This window comes from Nycticebus coucang, chromosome X (genome assembly GCF_027406575.1).
Source record: "Nycticebus coucang isolate mNycCou1 chromosome X, mNycCou1.pri, whole genome shotgun sequence".
Taxonomy (NCBI): Eukaryota; Metazoa; Chordata; class Mammalia; order Primates; family Lorisidae; genus Nycticebus; species Nycticebus coucang.
In genome coordinates, this window is record NC_069804.1 from 177,015,830 (window position 1) to 177,035,429 (window position 19,600).

Below are 19,600 nucleotides of genomic sequence, written 5' to 3' on the forward strand. Positions count from 1 at the left end.
AGAATAAAGTTTCTTGTAATATTCATTAAGGATTTTTTGGATTTCTGATGAATCTGTGGTTATTTCGTCTTTGTTGTTTCTGATTGATGATATTAGAGATTTTACTCTTTTTTTCCTGATTAGGTTGGCCAGAGGTTTATCTATTTTATTGACCTTTTCAAAAAACCAGCTTTTTGATTTATTGATCTGTTGTATTATTCTTTTGTTTTCAATTTCATTTAATTCTGCTCTAATTTTGGTTATTTCTTTTCTTCTACTGGGTTTGGGTTGGAATGCTCTTCCTTTTCCAGTTGCGTGAGATGTCCCATTAAGTTGTTAACTTCCTCTCTTTCCATTCTCTTGAGGAAGGCTTGCAGTGCTATAAATTTCCCTCTTAGAACTGCCTTTGCAGTGTCCCAGAGGTTCTGATAGTTTGTGTCTTCATTGTCGTTTTGTTCCAAAAAATTGGCGATTTCTTTCTTAATCTCATCTCTGACCCAGCTATCATTCAGCATAAGGTTATTTAACTTCCATGTTTTTGTATGGGTATGCAGATTCCTGTTGTTACTCAATTCAAGTTTTATTCCATGATGGTCCGAGAAGATGCATGGAATAATTTCTACTCCTTTAAATTTACTGAGGTTAGACTCGTGACCTAAAATGTGGTCAATTTTGGAGTAAGTTCCGTGGGCTGATGAGAAGTATTTGTATTCAGTTTTGTTGGGATGAAATGTTCTGTAGATGTCTGCTAAATCTAAATATTGGATGGTTAGGTTTAAATCTAAGATTTCTTTGCTCAGCTTCTCTCTGGAGGATCGATCCAACACTGCCAAGGGAGTGTTGAAATCTCCGACGATTATGGAGCTGGAGGAAATCAAGTTACTCATGTCTGTTAGAGTTTCTCTTATAAATTGAGGTGCATTCTGGTTGGGTGCATAGATATTAATAATTGAGATCTCATCATATTGAGTATTACCCTTAACAAATATGAAGTGACCATTCTTGTCCTTCCTTACTTTTGATGGTTTAAAGCCTACTGTATCTGCAAATAAAATTGCAACACCTGCTTTTTTCTGATTACCATTTGCCTGAAATATGGATGACCATCCTTTCACCCTGAGTCTGTATTTGTCTTTTAAGTTGAGATGTGACTCTTGTACGCAACAAATATCTGGCTTGAGTTTTTGTATCCAGTCAGCTAACCTATGCCTCTTTAGAGGACAGTTTAAGCCATTCACATTGATGGAGAGTATTGATAAGTCTGGTGGAATTTTGGGTATCGAGTTTTTCAAAGGTCCAGTGGACATTTTTAATCCTTTCGCCAGTGTGGAAGTTGGAGTTTGATCCGAAGGTTCTGAGTGAGTTTACTTTTGTGATATAGGATTGGGTTGGTCATTGTGGAGGATAGGTCTGAGAACATCCTGAAGAGCTGGTTTACTTATGGCAAATTTTTTCAACAAATGAATGTCACTGAAGTATTTAATTTCTCCATCATAGGTGAAACTCAGTTTAGCTGGATACAAGATCCTGGGTTGAAAGTTTTTTTGCTTTAGGAGATTAAAAGTTGATGACCAGCCTCTTCTGGCTTGAAAAGTTTCAGCAGAGAGATCTGCAGTTATTCTAATAGTCTTACCTTTGTACGTTATAGTTTTCTTTTGCCGGGCTGCTTTGAGAATCTTCTCTTTCATGTTAACTTTAGTGAAGCTAATTATGATATGTCTGGGGGATGACTTATTGGGGTTGAATCGTGCTGGGGTTCTGAAGCTGTCTGCTATCTGAATTTCAGATTCTCTAGGCATGTCTGGAAAATTTTCTTTCATAATATCATGCAGAAGGGCCTCTGTGCCCTCGGAGGCGACTTCATCGTTCTCAGAAATTCCTATAATCCTTATGTTGCTTTTTTTTGAATTATCTGAGAGTTCTCTGAGTGAGTGATCCGTTTTTGCTCTCCATTTCTCTTCCTCTTTGAGAGATTGGGAGCGTTCGAAGACTTTATCTTCAATGTCAGAAATCCTTTCTTCTGCTTGCTGCATTCTGTTACTGAGGGATTCTACTGTATTTCTCGTATCTTTGAGGGCTGTAAGTTCTTGCTTCAGTGTGTCTAAGTCTTTGGTGGTTTTGTCTTTAAATTCGTTAAATTCTTGAGACAATTTTTGTATTTCTCCTCGAATTCCTAATTCCATTTTATTAATCTTGTCTGCAATCCAAATTCTGAATTCAATTTCTGACATCTCAGCCAGTTGTTTATGAATGGGATCTTCAATCACATCTGCTGTATCTTTTCATGGGGGGGTTAATCTATTCTGGTTATTCATGTTACCAGAGTTTTTCCGCTTATTCCGCCCCATGGTTATTTTACTCCCTTTGGTTTTTCCCCTGGGGTTTTATCGAGGGCCCGTACAGTGTTGTGGCCTGAGAAACTGGGGCCCTGTCTGGTGTGGTGGAGCAAAGTGGTTCTGTCTTGCTTTCAGCTGGTTTCTGTTCGATCCTACTGCAACTTCTACTCTGGCTTGACGTCTCAGCTGTGTGGAAAAATCAGCAATTAAGTCACCCCGCCCGCCCACCTCTGGCCCCAGTTGGAAAAGGAGAATCAAACCTTCCTACAATTGCACACCCAGGGCACCGCCTGAAAAGTCCTAAGTCTATTAGCCCAGTTCAAAAGGTCCGAATCACCTGTCTCAATCGGCACCTGTCTCGGGTGGGAGAGTTCAAGAGGTCTCTAGGAACTGGATCACAGGGGCCTGGTGACTCCTCTGACACGGCTCACCCTAGTGCAGCATGGAGTCAGGAGGAGCCACCCAGCAAACAGAGCAGTCTAGGAAGGTTGACGTCTCCTTCCCCACTTTGCCCCTCCGTCGGACCCAGTCACTGGTATCTCTGCAGATGGCTAACCCAGTTGCCTGCAGTGAACAGACACTCCAGGGGTTTGCACCTGCCTGAATCGCAAGGAAGTCTGCCAGGCCCCCGCAGACTGCCGCTATCTAGCAGGAGGAGATGGGGCCTGACATCTTTGAATGTTTGATGCAGGTGATGGGACGGAGGTGTTCACTCAGGCTTAGCCCCCTCCCTGATGGATGCTGCTAACAGAACAGAACAGACAACTTTGCGGGGTTCTGTCTCTGTTCCTGTCGAAATCGCCTACAGAAGACTGGCTGTTTTGAGTTCAAACGTCTTTGCTGCTGGAGATTTGCGTCCGAACACCTCTCTGGGTCGGCCCCGCCCTGGAAGCTTCCCGGGTTTGTGAGCCGTGTCATGAAATCCCCCGCTCACCGGTGGCCTCCTCTGGTTGCCCAGGGAGACAGGGGGTGTGGCCTCAGAATATCCAGAAGTGAGCATTCTTCCGTTAAGGAAAAAACGGCTGTTGATCTACCTCCAGGGAACTGCTGCTCTGGTGTGGGCACTCAGGCGACCCTTTTCTCCTCTGTCCCGTGCCCCAGAGTCAGCACTGAGCGGCCACAGTTTGTGCTGGGTCCACACCCCTCAAGAGATCCCCCAAGAATCAGAACTCTTGGGGGATGGGCCCCCAGACCCCGATTGGGAGTGGGGGGGGAAGCTAGAGTTTCATTCAGTTTTACGCAACACTACGGCCTGGGGAGGGCTCCTGCACTGCACCGCAGGGAAGTGCCGCCAAGGCTTGATTTCCCCTCAGCAGAGTGCCCTCTCCTCGCTCATGTGTCCCAGAGTCAGCGCTGACCTGACGCAGCTCAGGCACTGTGCACTCCCCTCGAGAAATCACCCAAGGATCCGAACTCCTGGGGGATAGGCCCTCAGACCCGAGTGAGAGTAGGGGCTCTCAGCTCTCAGCGTGGAAGCTAGAGTCTTATTCATTCTTGTGCCCGGGGAGGGTTGCTGCACTGCACCGCAGGGAAATGCCGCCAAGGCATGACTCCCCTTCAGCCCGGTGCCCTCTCCTCACTCGTGCCTCAGAGTCAATTCTGACCAGTCGCAACTCGGGGACTGTCCACTCCCCTTGAGAAATCACCCAAGGATCTGAACTCCTGGGGGACAGGCCTCCAGTCCTCAGTGGGCGGGAGGGGAGCGCAGGGGATTCAGGGTTGCCGGCAAAGGATTCCCAAAGTTTTATTCAGTTTTATGCCCGGCAGGAGAACGCCACGGCACCCCAGTAGGGGAGGTAGGTCCAGTTTTTAGAAGGTCTCTCCCTGGAGTGTAGTGGGAGGGCCTTTAATTTCTGCCCGCTTGTTCAATTGTGGGGCTCTTGAGCAGGTCTCATGGGGGCGGGGGACTCCCGTCCGCTTGGTGGTGGATTTTGTTTGCGTCCTTGTGATCACAGCTTGCCTCAGCGGTGTTGATGTGCGTTCTTCAACCTTCTCTCTTGGTGAGGCTCAAGTCCACCAGGATACTTACTAAATTCCTGTCCCTTAACTCTCCTTCTGGATGGGAGCCTCTGTTGAAAGCTGGCTTCAGTCTGCCATCTTGTCTCCCTCTATTGTGAATGATATTGACTCTTTGATTTGACTCTAATCTTGACTGTTGTTATTGGTGTGTAGCTATGCTACTGATTTGTGCACATTGATTTTGTAACCTGGGACTTTGCTGAATTTGTGTATTAGTTTCAGGAGTCTCCTCGTAGAATCTTTGCAGTCTTCTGTGAGATTGGAATAATAATTCCATCATATTATCTGTGAAAAGCAATAGTTTGACCTCTTGTTTTCCAATTTGGATACCCTTTATTTCTTTTTCTTACCTGAATCCTCTTGCTAAGACTCCAGCACCACGTTGAATAGAAGTAACGACAGTGGGCATCCTTGTATTTTTTCAGTTCTTAGTGGGAATGCTTTCGACTTTTCTCCATTCAGTATTATGCTGGTTATGGGTATGTCATGTATGGCTTTCATAAGTTTGAGATATGTTTCTTCTGTGCCTCGTTTGTTAAGAGTTTTTGTCATGAAAGGGTGCTGAATATTGTCAAATGCTTTTCCTGAATCTACTGAGATCATGGTATGAACTTCATTTTTGCTTCTATTTCTGTGGTGAATCCTGTCTATTGATATATGTATGTTGTACCATTCTTGCACCATGCAATGAAGCCCATTTGATCATGGTACATCATTTTCTGATATGCTGTTGAATTTGGTTTGCTAATAGTTTGTTGATAATTTTTGCACTTATATTCATAAGGGATGCACCTATATTCATAAGGGATGTTCATCTGTAGGTTTTTTTTTTTTATTGTTGCTGTGGACTTTCATTGCTTTGTTATCAAGGTGACACTGGCTTCATGGAATGAGTTGAGAGAATTCCCTTTTTCTTAATGTTATTGAGTTTATTGTAGGTTTGGTAGAATTTGGTTGTGAATTCATCTAGTCCTGTGCTTTTTTTTTTTTTTTTTTTTTTTACTTGCAGTTTCAATCTTGCTGCTCATTATTGGTGTGTTCAACAATTTTATTTATTCCTTATTAAGTCCTTGGAGGTTGTATGCTTCTTTAAATTTGTCCATTTTCTCAGTGTTTTCTAGTTTGTGTACTTATATGGAGAGATTTTCATAGTAGCCATGAATAATGTTTTCTATTTCCATCATGTCATTGTAATATCTGCGTTTTTGTATCTGATTTAGCTTATTTGGTTCATTTGTCTTCTATCCCTAGCTAATCTAGCAAGAAGTGTGTCAGTCTTGTGTATCTTTTCAAAGTAACAACTTTTTATTTTGCCCTTTGTTTTCTTTTGTTTTCCATTTCATTTAGTTCTGCTTTGACCTTTGTCATTTCTTGTGCTGGCTTTGGGTTTGGTGTCTTCTTCCTTTTCTAGCTCTTGGAGATGTAACATTAGATTGTTAATTTATGACCTTTCTGTCTTTTTTTATGTGAATATTTAAGGATATGAATTTTCCCCTTAGGAATGTTTTTGCACAAATATGTAAGTACTGATAGCTTATGATCCTTTGTCATTCAGTGCAAGGAATCTTTTGTTGTTGTTCTTCTTCTTCCTCTTCTTCTTTTTCTTTCTCTTTTCTTTTCTTTCTTTTCTTCTCTTCTCCTCCTCCTCCTCCTCCTCCTCCTCCTCCTCCTCTTCTTCTTCTTCTTCTTCTTCTTCTTCTTCTTCTTCTTCTTCTTCTTCTTCTTTTTTTTTGTAGAGACAGAGTCTCACTTTATCACCCTCAGTAAGTTCAAGGAATCTTTTGATTTTCTTCTTCTTCTTCTTTTTATTTTTTTCTTATAGAGACAGAGTCTCCCTTTATTGCCCTTAGTAGAGTGCCCTGGCATCACACAGCTCACAGCAACCTTCAACTCCTGGATTTAGGTGATTCTCTTGCCTCAGCTTCTGGAGTAGCTGGGACTACAGGTGCCCTCCACAACGCATGGCTATTTTTTTGTTGCAGTTCAGCCAGGGCCTGGTTCAAACCTGCTACCCTCTGTATATGGGGCTGGCACCCTACCCACTGAGCCACAGGTGCCGCCTCCTTTTGATTTTTTCTTAACTTTACTTTTTACCCAATAATACTTCAGTGGCAGGTTGTTTAATTTCCATATCTTTTTGTAGATTTCAATGTTTCTTATTGTATTATTCAACTATGGCTTAAAAAGTTATAAGATGTAATTTTGATTTTGTTCAATTAATTGAGACATATTTTATTGTAGAGGTTATGATCAATGTTGTTGAATGTTCCATATGTTGATGAGAAGAATGTATATTCAATAGCTTTGGGGTAGAAATTTCTGTAACTGTTAACTTCATTTGTTTTAGGGTCCCATTTAACTGCAGGGTTTTTCTATTTGTTTTCTGCTTTGATTATTTGTCCAGTTCTGTGAGTGAGGTGTTGAAGTCATCAGTAACTATGATGCTATTATTCGTTTCCTTGTTTGTTCCAATAGAATTTGTTTTAGGTATCTGTGAGATCCGTGTTGGGTGCACATATGTCAATGTTTAGGGTTATTATTTCTTCTTATTGAGTTGCTACCTTTACCATTATATAATGACTTTTTCTCCATCATTTTTAGTTGAAAGTAAATTTTATCTGATATGAGAATAGCTACACCTGCTCTCTGTCGGTTTCCATTTTTGTGTAGTATTTTTTCCATATTTTCACATTGAGCCTTTTTGCGTCTTTATAGTTAAGATGACCCTGGAGACAGCAGATACTTAGGTTATGTTTTTTCATCCACTTAGCAAGATTATGTTTTTGAGTGATGCGTTTAAATAGTTCATGTTGTGAGATATTATTGATATATGGAATGCTGTTCTATTCATCATGTTGGGTAGGACTTTATTGCTTTTGCTTTGTTTGCTTTATTGTGATATTGTTTTATAAGAGTTGTAAGGTTTATTTTTTGGGGAGATTTTGCACTAGTGGGTATTTATTGTGCATATTTGTGTATAATTCACTTCTGGGTATTTCCTGAAGATCAGGTCTAGTTATGACAAATTCTCTCAGTGTTCAGTTCTTTGGAAATGATATATTATCTTCATTGATCGTAAATTTAGTTTTGCAATATACAAAATTCTAGGCTGAAATTTGTTTTGTTCAAGAAAATTGAAATGGAGCCCTATTGCCTTCTGGGGTTTAAGTTTTCAGTGAGACTTCTGAAATTAATCTGAAGGTTTATTTTTTGTAGGCTATCAGTTGATTTTATCTTGCTGTTTGTAGAATTTTTCCCTTAATTTTAACTTTGACTAGGTTAATTACTATGTGCCTTAAATATGTTGTACTTGCTCTGAATCTTCCTTTTTTTTTTAAATGATAGTCTTTATCCATTTTGAATCAATTTTTGTGAGTGGGGATAGGTGTGGGTCCAGTTTCAATCTTTTACATGTAGACATCCAGTTCTCCCAACACCATTGATTGAATAGGGAGTCTTTCCCCCAAGGTATGTTCTTGTTTGGTTTATCAAAGATTAGGTGGTTGTAAAATGTTAGTTTCATTTCTTGGTTTTCAATTCGATTCCAAGTGTCTATGTCTCTGTTTTTGTGCCAGTACCATGCTGTCTTGACCACTATGGCTTTGTAGTACAGACTAAAATCTGGTATGCTGATGCCCCCAGCTTTATTTTTATCACTAAGAACTGCCTTAGCTATACGGGGTTTTTTCCGGTTCCATACAAAACGCAGAATCATTTTCTCCAAATCTTGAAAGTACAATGTTGGTATTTTGATAGGAATGTCATTGAATAGGTAGATTGCTTTGGGAAGTATAGACATTTTAACAATGTTGATTCTTCCCATCCATGAGCATGGTATGTTCTTCCATTTGTTAATATCCTCTGCTATTTCCTTTCTGAGGATTTCATAATTTTCTTTATAGAGGTGTTTCACCTCCTTTATTAGGTATATTCCTAGGTATGCAGATTCCTGTTGTTACTGAGTTCAACTTTTAATTCATTGTGATCCGAGAAGATGCAAGGAATAATTTGTATTCCTTTAAGTTTACTGAGGTTAGACTTGTAACCTACGATGTGATCAATTTGGAGTATGTTCAGTGAACTGATGAGAAGTATGTGTATTCAGTTTTGTTGGGATGAAATGTTCTGTAGATGTCTGCTAAATCCAAATGTTGGATGGTTAAGTTTAAATCTAAAATTTCTTTGCTCAGCTTCTTATTGGAGGATCTATCCAATACTGCCAAAGAGTGTTGAAATCTCCAACTATTATGGAGCTGGAGGAAATCAAGTTGCTCATGTCTGTCAGAGTTTCTCTTATAAATTGAGGCACATTCTGATTGGTTGCATAAATATTCATAATTGAAATCTCATCATATTGAGTATTACCCTTAACAAATATGAAGTGACCATTCTTATCCTTTCTTACTTTTGTTTTGGTTTAAAGCCTATTGTGTCTGCAAATAGAATTGCAACACTTGCTTTTTTCTGATTACCATTTGCCTGAAATATGGATGACCATCCTTTCACCCTGAGCCTATATTTATCTTTTAAGGTAAGATGTGACTCTTGTATGCAGCAAATATCTGGCCTGAGTTTTTGTATCCAGTCAGCTAACCTGTGCCTCTTTAGAGGACAGTTTAAGCCATTCACTTTAATGGAGACTATTGATAAGTCTGGTAAAATTTTCGGTATTGAGTTTTTCAAAAATCCAGTGGACATTTTTAATCCTTTCACTATTGTGGAAGTTGGAGTTTGATCAAAAGTTTCTGAGTGAGTTAACTTTTGTGGTAGAGGATTGTGGTGGTCATTATGGAGGATATGTCTGAGAATGTCCTGAAGAACTGGTTTAGTTATGGCATGTTTCTTCAACATATGAATGTCATTAAAGTATTTAATTTCTCCATCATAAATGAAACTCAGTTTAGCTGGATACAGGATCTGGGGTTGAAAGTTATTTTGTTTTAGGAGATTAAAATTCAATGACCACCTTCTTCTGGCTTGCAAAATTTCAGCAGAAAGTTCTGCAGTCATTCTAATATTCTTCCCTTTGTAGGTAATGGATTTCTTATGTCTTGCTTTTAGAATTTTCTCCTTAATAAAAAAAAAATAGAATTTACTCCTTCATATTAACTTTAGTGAAGTTAATTATGATATGCCTGGGGGATGTCTTATTCATGTTGAGTTGTGCTGTGGTTCTGAAACTGTCTGCTATCTGAATTACAGAATCTCTTGGCATGTCTGGAAAATTATCTTTCATAATTTTATGGAGAAGGGCCTCTGTGCCTTGTGAGGCCACGTCATCACTTTCAGGGATTCCAATGAGGTGGATATTAGCCTTCTTTGAATTATCCCAGAGCTCTCTGAGAGAATGATCTATTTTTGGTCTCCATTTCTATTCCTCTTTGAGAGTTTGGGAACATGTAAAGGCTTTGTCTTCAATGTTAGAAACCCTTTCTTCTGCTTGCCTCACTCTTTTAATGAAGGATTCTACTATATTTTTCAGATCTTTGAGGGCTGCAAATTCTTGCTTCAGTGCGTCAAAATCTTTGGTGGTTTTGTCTTTAAATTCGTTAAATTCTTGAGACAAGTTTTGAATTTCTTCTCAAATTTCTTATTGCAACTTTTGAATTGCTCCTCGAATTTCTAATTCCAAGTTTTCCTCCATTCTACTAATCTTGTTTGCAATCCAAATTCTGAATTCGATTTCTGACATCTCCACCAGCTGTTTATGAATGGGATCTTCAGTTACATCTGCCATATCTTTCCTTGGGAGTGAGGTGGGGTGATCTATTCACATTATTTATGTTACCAGAGTTTTTCCGCTGATTCCACCCCATGATTTTTTTAAACCATTTGACATTTCCCCTGAAGCATTGTTGAGGTCTTGTACAGTGCTACCACCTGAGAAACTGGAGACCTGTTTGGTTGGTGGGGCTAAGTGGTTCTGTCTTGTTTTCAGTTGGTCTCTGTTTGACCCTAGTGAAACAGTTACTCTGGGTTGAAGTCTCAGCTGTGGAGAAATACCAGCAATTAAGTCACCCCACCCCCCACAGGCAACAATTGGAAAAGGAAAATCAAACTTTCCTACAACCACACACCCAGGGCACCACTTGAATAGTCTTTGGGCAATTGGCTCAGTTCAAAAGTCCAAATCAATTGTCTCAGTCAGCACCTGTGTCAGGTGGGAGAGCTTAAAAGTTCTCTGGCAATTGGATCATGGGTGTCTGTTGACAACTCTCATATGATTTGCTCCAGTGCTCTGTGAAGTCAGGAGGACCCACCCAGCAAATAGATTAGTCTGGGAAGGTTGATGCCCCACCTTTCACCTCTGTCACACCCAGTCACTGATAGCCCCACACGGCTATGACCCAGTTGCCTGCAGTGAGCATATACTCCAGGGGTTTGCACCTGCCTGAATCACAAGGAAATCTATATCTGCTCAGCCAGGCCGCTGCTGTCTGTCTCTATGCAGCAGTGAGAGATGAGGCCTGACAACCTCGGGCACTTGATGGAGGCTGGCAGGTGTTCATTCAGTTCCAGCCCTGCCCCTGATATATGTTACTGACAGAACAGAATAACTTTGTGGGAATTTGTTTCTGTCCCTGCTAAATTCCCCTGGAGAAGAGAAGGTGTTTTGAGTTCCCAGAACCTGTGCCTAAGGCCCTGTCTTTAGTCCTGCAGGTTTGTATTCACAGCACGATTAGCTGTGAGCTCTAGCCTCCTGCTTGTTCTTGTTGAATGTGAAATTGGAGTTAGGGAATATAGCCAACCTGAGGATTTAGCAAAACACCAAACTCATTGAGGCCAAATGAGCAAATAGACATATAAAATGGCTACAAGACACACAAGCCCACAGATGGACAAACAATCAGAAGCACATAGACATACATACAACAACAAAAAACTACAATAAAAATACTGATAATTGTAAGATAATTGAAAAAAGAAAGGTAAAAAACAAACAAATAAATCAAACAAACAAAAAAAACCTCTAAAAATCTGATGTAAGCACTCTCAGAAACTGTAAGAAAAGGAGAGGAAGAGAGAAGTGAAAAAGGAGAAAAAAAGTGGTGTTCATAAAAAAGTTAAAGAAGAAAGAAAAAATTAAAAATAGAAAAAATAAATATAAAAATATATAAAAATAATAATAAAATTAACAATAGATCCTCCAAGAAAGTGGTGAGGAAAAGAAAAGAAAAAAGGCACCAACCACAAAAATATTATTCTTGTATATATGTAGAAATATACATCTATATGTGTTATGTAGGCATCAACATTTGTAGGAATATATTTATAATGCAATATACTCTCTGGACACCAGGTGGCGCTGTAACTGGTTCCCAGACTTATACCTGATTCACAGTTTACACTGTTAGCATCATAACAACCCTACCTGGCCGATTGCCATTTTACAGTTTCTGTAAAAGTTTATTACCTAATTTTTATCCAACGTCAGCTGCTCTGTTCCAGACAGCACTGCTATCTGCCCTTGCAACTTGGTGCAGGATTCCACGCTTCACAAATATTTCCACTCTGCTCTCATGTTCTCCTGTAAAGTGGCAACTGCAATAGGCTGTGGGGGAGGATGCTGGCTGCCGCTGGCTTTAGCTGCTGCCAGCTCCCATGGCTGCAGTGCACAGAGACCTTATCCTCAGTTTTTGTGGCTCAAAGTCTCACTTTTGAATCTGGACTTTTGAGTCCAGCCACCCACCAGTTCACTGCACAGCCTGAACTGCCAGCCCACACCAATATTCCCCACCAGGAATGGTCCAGTCTATTTAATCACTCATGTTGTTCTGGGGGAAGGTGTCCACCATTTCGGACAATTCAAAATGTCTGTTTCCCGGGTGGGATCCCTTCCCTTCAATTTTCCATCAGGTTGCCTAGCCCCTTGTGGCTCTGAGTGGGACCCCTTTCGGGTCAGTAAACTCGGCTCAGGAATAAGTGTCAATTGGGTTTTGCCAGGAATTGCAACCTGCTGTCCTCCGTGAGGAAAGGGCTTGCTGGCCAGCACGGCCAAGCAGGGAAAATCTCTACAACAGAGTCCGTGGTTTTAAATTACACCTCATATACAGCAATCCGCCAATTTGCTGCGTGTCTCCAGCTGTCTGCCCACACCAACAATCCATGCAGGGAAAAGGTCCAGACCCCACTTCCTCTCACCTGATGACATGGGAGAGGTGGGCTACTCGTCCGTCCTATTCACCATCATGCTCTACCTCCTCTCATTGCTTTCTTATTTGGAGCTTTTCCTTTCCTTGAATATCACAACTATTTTCTAGGTGTCCTAGCACACAAGCAACATAGAAAAATTTGGTTGAAGATTTTAAATGAGATATAATTTATCCACGATACATCTCATGTCATGGAAGTTTTGTCATATCTAAGCCAAATTTAAGAGGGACATTTTCACAAAGTTACTTCTTATTGTTGTTAGGACTGAAATATTACAGGTACTCTGTTATCCAGTCTTATCTCAGCAGATCTTCACTTACATTACAATGGAAAAATGGTAGAGTGAGAGTATCCTTCTTCTATGTTGCCCCACCAACTTTGTTCAATCCCTTGAAATTTCAAGGTTTATACCACTAGCAATAAATGGACATTATAACTTGAAAATATCAGATTAACTAAATATTCTCATCAGAGGAGATAACACCTATCCAATATATTTGGGAAATAGCAAATTTAATAAAACACAATGCACTGGGAATGAAAAAACAGGTAAGTCACTTTATAAATCTGGGGCTAGTGTCAAGTATTTTGTCTTGAGGAAATGAGTAGAGTGTTTTAATCAGTTTGGCTGATATAACAAAATACGACTTAACAGCTTATAAACAACAGAGATTTATTTCTCACAATTATAGATGCTGGAAATTAGATACCAAGAGGATGGCATGGTCAAATTCTGGTGAGCGTTCTCTTTTGGGTTGCAGCCTTCTCTGTGTTCCTTCACATAGCAGAGAGTAGACAGAGGAAGCAATCTCTCCTGACTCTTAGAGAACGCTAATCACATTCACGATGGCTCCACCTTTATGAGCTCATCAAATCCTAACCACCCACTAAGGTCCCACCTCCTAATAACATCCTGTGGGGGCTTAGGGTCTTAACATATGAAATTTGGGAGAATACGCTCATTTCATAGCAAGTACCAATGCAAAAGTTTTCTGTATTTTTTTTTTACAATGTATCTCTAGGATTTATTCATTGTGCAAAACTGCAACATTGTACCCTTTGACTGATACTTCCCTGTTTTCCCCTTCCCCTGTTCCCTAAAAACCACTGTTAGACTCTCTGCTTCTATAAATTTGACTATTTTAGGCTTGTCATATAAGTGGTATCATGCAGTATTTGTCTTTCTGAGGTTGGCTTATTTTACTTAGCAGAATGTCCTCTAGGTACGTCCATGCTATCTCAGATTGCAAGATTTCCATCTCTCTTATGGCTGAATAATATTCCATTTTATGTATATGCCACATTTTCTTTATTTGTACATCTATGGATGAACATTTTGCTTGTTTCCATGTCTTGGCTATTGTAAATAATGCTGCAATAAATATGGGAGTGCAGTTACCTCTTCACAAAAGTATTCTTTATTTAGATCACTTTGTTTAATATTAGGCCTCTATAATATTAAAATATTCATATTCTTCAACACTATGATAGGGCAAATATCCACTTACATTTACTACAGAGTTTTCATGGTTTCTGTATTTTACTTTCAGCTTTTTAATATATTTAAAATTTACCTTCGTATTTGGTTTAAAGTGAGGATTTACTTAAGCAATTTAAAAATAGTTATCCTCTTTTCTTGACACTGTTTAAAGTAATATTTCTTTACCATGTATTTGTAGTAATTAATTTTTAATGTGTTGAGTTAGTTTTTTTAAATAAAGTCTGTTTTAGGGCAATCTAATTTTTTCAATTTAAGTATATGTTGATTCTTTTGTCAGTACTAAACTCCTTTAGCACCTTTGACATAGAGTTCATTTTAATATCTGGTTGAGTAAATCTTTCTGCGATGTCTTTTTTAATTTTGCTTCTTAAAAATGTTCCTAGCTATTATGAGAATCAACTGTTCATTTTCCCAGAATAATGCTAGAATATAATTTTAATTTGTTTTTTACTATGATATTTTGATTTCCATTACTTTTGAAATGAACTCATTTTATAAAAATTGATATATTTACAATATTTAATATTCTTATAGAAGGAATAATTAAAAATATCAATTATTTCCAGTTATTATCATATTTCCTAAAGAATCTTTCATATGTCATTTTTAGTTCTCTTTATTTAGGTTTAATGCATTTTCTAGAGGTATTCCTAGACATTTTATGTCCTCTGTTTCTACTATGAATGTAATTTTCTGTACAAATAATCACATACTCATTATATCTCCTAATTGATTATTGCCTGAGCCCTAACATTTTAAACTAAGAAAACGCTAACATTCTGTTTGATTTCATTTTATTACTTTAGTTGTTTTTGCTATATATTCCAGGTAGAACATTAGATCATTTTTTTTCATTAGATCATTTTGTATTTTTAACATTTGTTTCGCCAGTTCTGTTATACAGAGCTTAGCAGTTCATGACTGTTACTTCTTTGTGGTGAAAATGAATGATATCTTGACTTGGCAAAGAAAACTTAGGTCACAACCTTTTTCTCTCAGAAGTCTATAGATATGGCTTCACTTTCTTCCAGTGCTCAATATTGCAGACCAGAAGTCTGATATCAGACTGGTTTTATTCCTTTGTAAGTTTCCTGATTTTTCTGCTGAGCTGTAAGTAGGATATTTTTTGTACATGCAATTCAAACATATCACCAGGATAAATCTAAACGTTTTTCTGTTTTCATTAACTTTAACTGAAATACAACAGACAGCTGATAAGCAGACTCTTTTTCAGCTCAGGAAATTTTTCTCCTATTGTGTGTTTAGTTATTGTTTCACCTTCATTCACTTTAGTTTCTTCCTCAGGGAAGAAATTGCAAATTACCTGCAAATAAAATCCTTACTATCCTTCTCCTGCCCCTCATCTTCTTTCATCATTTCCATCCCTTTGTTCTTGTCCTGTGTAACTTGGGGAAAAACAACAAAAAAACCCACACGCTTAGAGAATTCAGGGTCTGAAAAAAAGTAAGAGATTAGTAAATGATAACTATGTAATTATTATTATATTCACCAGCCCTCTTTTACGTAACCTTCATTCAGTGAATGAAGTGGAACTTTAGAATTTATAAAGCATTTTACAGACCTGATTTAATTTTACCCTTATAGCAACATTTTGAAATGATAATATTCCTATCATTCCTAGTAATATTCCTAATTTTCCTATTTTACAGATGGAGAAACTGATGCTCAGAAAGTTTAGGTAATCCATTTATGATTGCACAATTGGGTAGTCGTGGATATAAGAACAGGTTTCTCATTCTGAGGAGTGCCCATGTCATTCCTCCTTCCTCTCTTGGGCAGCATTGATCTCTGGCTGTTATAAAACACTGTAAAGAAAGCTTTAACCACGAAATTTCAGCTTGAGGGATTTGTGCTCTCAGGAAGCAACAAATCATTATTTGTCACTTTTTTCTTTATTTGAACAGACATAATGGCTTTTTTTTTTTTCAACTAGATATTCTAATCACTTGAGCCCCTTTAAGCAATATGAAGCAATTGTAATCACAGATGTCCTTGATCCTTTCTGCCAGTTCTCTTTGCCAAAAATAGAAGCCTTGTTCAGGATTCCTCATGAAATAGTACAGTTGAGCCTTTGTGTTTTTAAAGCCTCATTATTTAAAAACAGCTTTATCTGCAAATTGTAATAACCCAAAAAAGAGAAGAAAAGAAAAAGGAAAACCTCATCACAATTTTTGACATATCTCATACTTTTATAAAAACTTTCCTCACATACTAAATGGCAGTTGAATATTTAACTGTGAGATTCAGGATTTCACATTCATTGGTATAAACATGATTATACTTTTAGAATATAGAATAGTAGGTCATTTGTTATTTGTTATGGAATGAGTATTGAATTTATGAAATATTATGATTATTTCATGATGAATTTATGTGTAAAATCTATGTATAACTCAGCTGCACTTAGGCTTATGTTGCTATGCTGGTAGTGAGTGCTATTGGTTCTGCTTCCTATCCTGTGCTCCCTGGGCCTTCTTGACAAAGACACATACACGCACACATATACATGAAAACATGGTCTTTTTTTTTTTTTTTTTTTTGAGATAGAGTCTCACTATGTCACCTTTGGTAGAGTAACGTAGTGTCACAGCTCACAGCAACCTCAAACTCCTGGGCTTAAGTGATTCTCTTGCCTCAGCCTCCTGAGTAGCTGGGACTATAGGCACCCGCCACAACGCCCAGCTTTTTTTTGTTGCAGTTGTCATTGTTTAGCAGGCCAAGGCCGGGTTCGAACCCACCAGCCTCAGTGTATGTGGCTGGCACCGTAAGCACTGTGCTACGGGCACCAAGCCAGAAATCATGGTCTCTTAAGATCCTGGAGTAACTGAGACATCACAAAGACTCATTTTGTTTAGGAGATTTTGTTACTGTTAAAGCCAGAATACCTTTTGGAGAGCACACTCTGAAATACCTTGCTCATCATAGAGTACATGATAATATCTTTTACCATGGTGAACAATAGGAGCACAGTTTTGTTCTGTGCTCCTTCCAGCCTAAATATTCAGGATAGTACCTCCCTGGTTCATACTTCAAGGGAGACATGAGAAATTTCCTAACTTTTGTACCTTTCCATTAATTCCAATCCCATCTTACTTTTCTTTCTGTTAATTTGCGTTCTCTATAGTATTTGATTATCAATAAAAATACTCAATAAATAACCCCATACCTCACATAAAAAAATCTTAGAATTTGTATGGAACTACAAAATAACCCAAAGGGCAAAAGCAATCTTGAGCAAGAAGAGCAAAGCTTCAGGTATCACAGTACCTAACTTCAAAATATGATTCAAAGCAATATTAACCACAACAGCATGACAATGACATTGAAAATAGACCCAGAGACAATTTGGAAAAGAACAGAGAATCCAGAAATAAATTCATGCATTTACAGAAAACTGATTTTTGACAAAAATTCCAAAACACATATTGGGGAAAAACAGTCCCTTCAATCAATGATGCTTGGAAAATTAGGTATCCACATGCAGAAGAATTAATGCCTACCTCTTACAAAAATCAACTCAAAGTGGATTAAAGACTTAAACATAAGACACAAAACTACAAAACCACTCAGGAGAAAAGTTTCAGAACATTGGTTTAGTCAAAGAATTTTTGGATATGACCTACCAAACAAAGAGAGCAGGGCAGGGTGCTGTGCCTCACACTTATTCCAGCACTCTAAAAGGCCGAGGCAGGAGGATTGCTTGAGCTCAGGAGTTCAAAATCAGCCTTAGCAAGAGTGAAACCCAATCTCAACTAAAAATCCTGTGGTGGATTTAGGATGTTGTGGCGGATACTTGTAGTCTCAGCTACTCGGGAGGCTGAGGCAAGAGGACCACTTGAGCCCATGAGTTTGAAGTTGCTGTGAGGTATGGTGCCACTCTACCCAGGACAATAGAGTGAGACTATCTAAAAAAAGAGGCAAAGACAACAAAAACAATAAGTGGGACTATATCACTATATCAGATTAAAAAGCTTCTGCAAAGCAAAAACAAACAAACAAACAAAAAAAAAACCAAGAACAGAATGAAGAGACAACCAAAACAATAGGAGAAAATAATTGCAAACTGCATCTGAGAAGGGTAATCCACAATCTGTAAGGAACACAGACAATTTAATAGGAAAAAAATAATAATCTGATTAAAAATTGGGAAAGATCTGTATACATTTTTCAAAAGAGGACGTACAAAAGACCAAGGGGTATATGAAAAAAAAAAAGAAGTTCAACATCACTAATCATCAGTGACACACAAATCAAAAACACAAAGCAATATCATTTCACTCCAATTAGAATGGCTATTTTTTATTTCAAATAATATGCAGGTACAAATTTTTAGGTTAGAATGGCTATTATGAGAAAGAAAGAAAAAAAAACAGATGCTGGCAAAGTCCTGGAGAAAGGGGTAATCTTACGTCCTATGGGCAGAAATATACATTAGTACAGCTATTGTGGACAACAGTATGGAAGTTCCCCATAAAATGAAGAATAAAACTACCATATCATCCAACAAGCCAATGACTGGGTGCACATCCAAAGAAAAGGAAATCAGTGTGTTGCAGAGATATGTGCACTCCCATGTTCATTACAACATTATCCACAATACCCAAGACATTTATCAACACATGAATGTAGAAAGAAAATGTGGTATTCATTAGTATTTGAATAATATATATATATACACCACATTCAAATACTATTGAATACCATTCATCCTCATACAAAAAGGAAATCCTAGTATGTGCTACAATATGGATGAACCTAGAGAACATTTCAAGGGAAATAATCCAAGCACACAAGGAAAAACACTGCATAATCTCACTCATATATGGGATCTTTAAAAAGTTGATGGAAATGGAGAGTAGAATAGTGGTTACTAGCTGGGCATTGTGGCAGGCACCTGTAGTCCCAGCTATTAGGGAGGCTGTGGCAAGAGAATCACTTGAGTCCAAGAGTTTGAGGTTGCTGTGAGCTGTGATGTCACGGCACTCTACTGAGGGTGACATAGTGAGACTTTGTCTCAAAAAAAAAAAAAAAGAATTGTGGTTACTAGAGGCTGGAGAGAGTAGTGAAGAGGGGATAGGGAGAAGTTGGTCAATGGGTACAAAGTTCCACTTAGATGTTAGGAACAAGGTCTGGTGCTCTATTGCATAGAAAGTGACTATAGGCAACAAAAATATGTATATTTCAAAATAGCTAGAAGAGAGGATTCTGAATGCAGCCATTACAAAGAAATGACAAATGTTTGAGGTGATGCACACAATGTATGCATGTATCAAAGCATCACACTGTAACCCATTCATACCACATATGTACAATTATTATGATTTGAATAAAAAATTAAATAAATAACATGTATATATATGTGAATATATATTTTTTTCAAATGAATATTTTGAATGCACATAACATGCCAGGCTCTAGGCGCAAGTTATCTTAGAATAAGAGACCTATACTTTGTAAGCTTTACTGTTTTATGTTTTTTGTGTTTTCTCTTATTCATTGTCTCCTAGATTTTGGCTTACTTTCAGCAAAGTTTCCTTTAAAAACTCTAGCATGTATCAGTTCACAGAAGCCTCTTACATTTGTTCATATA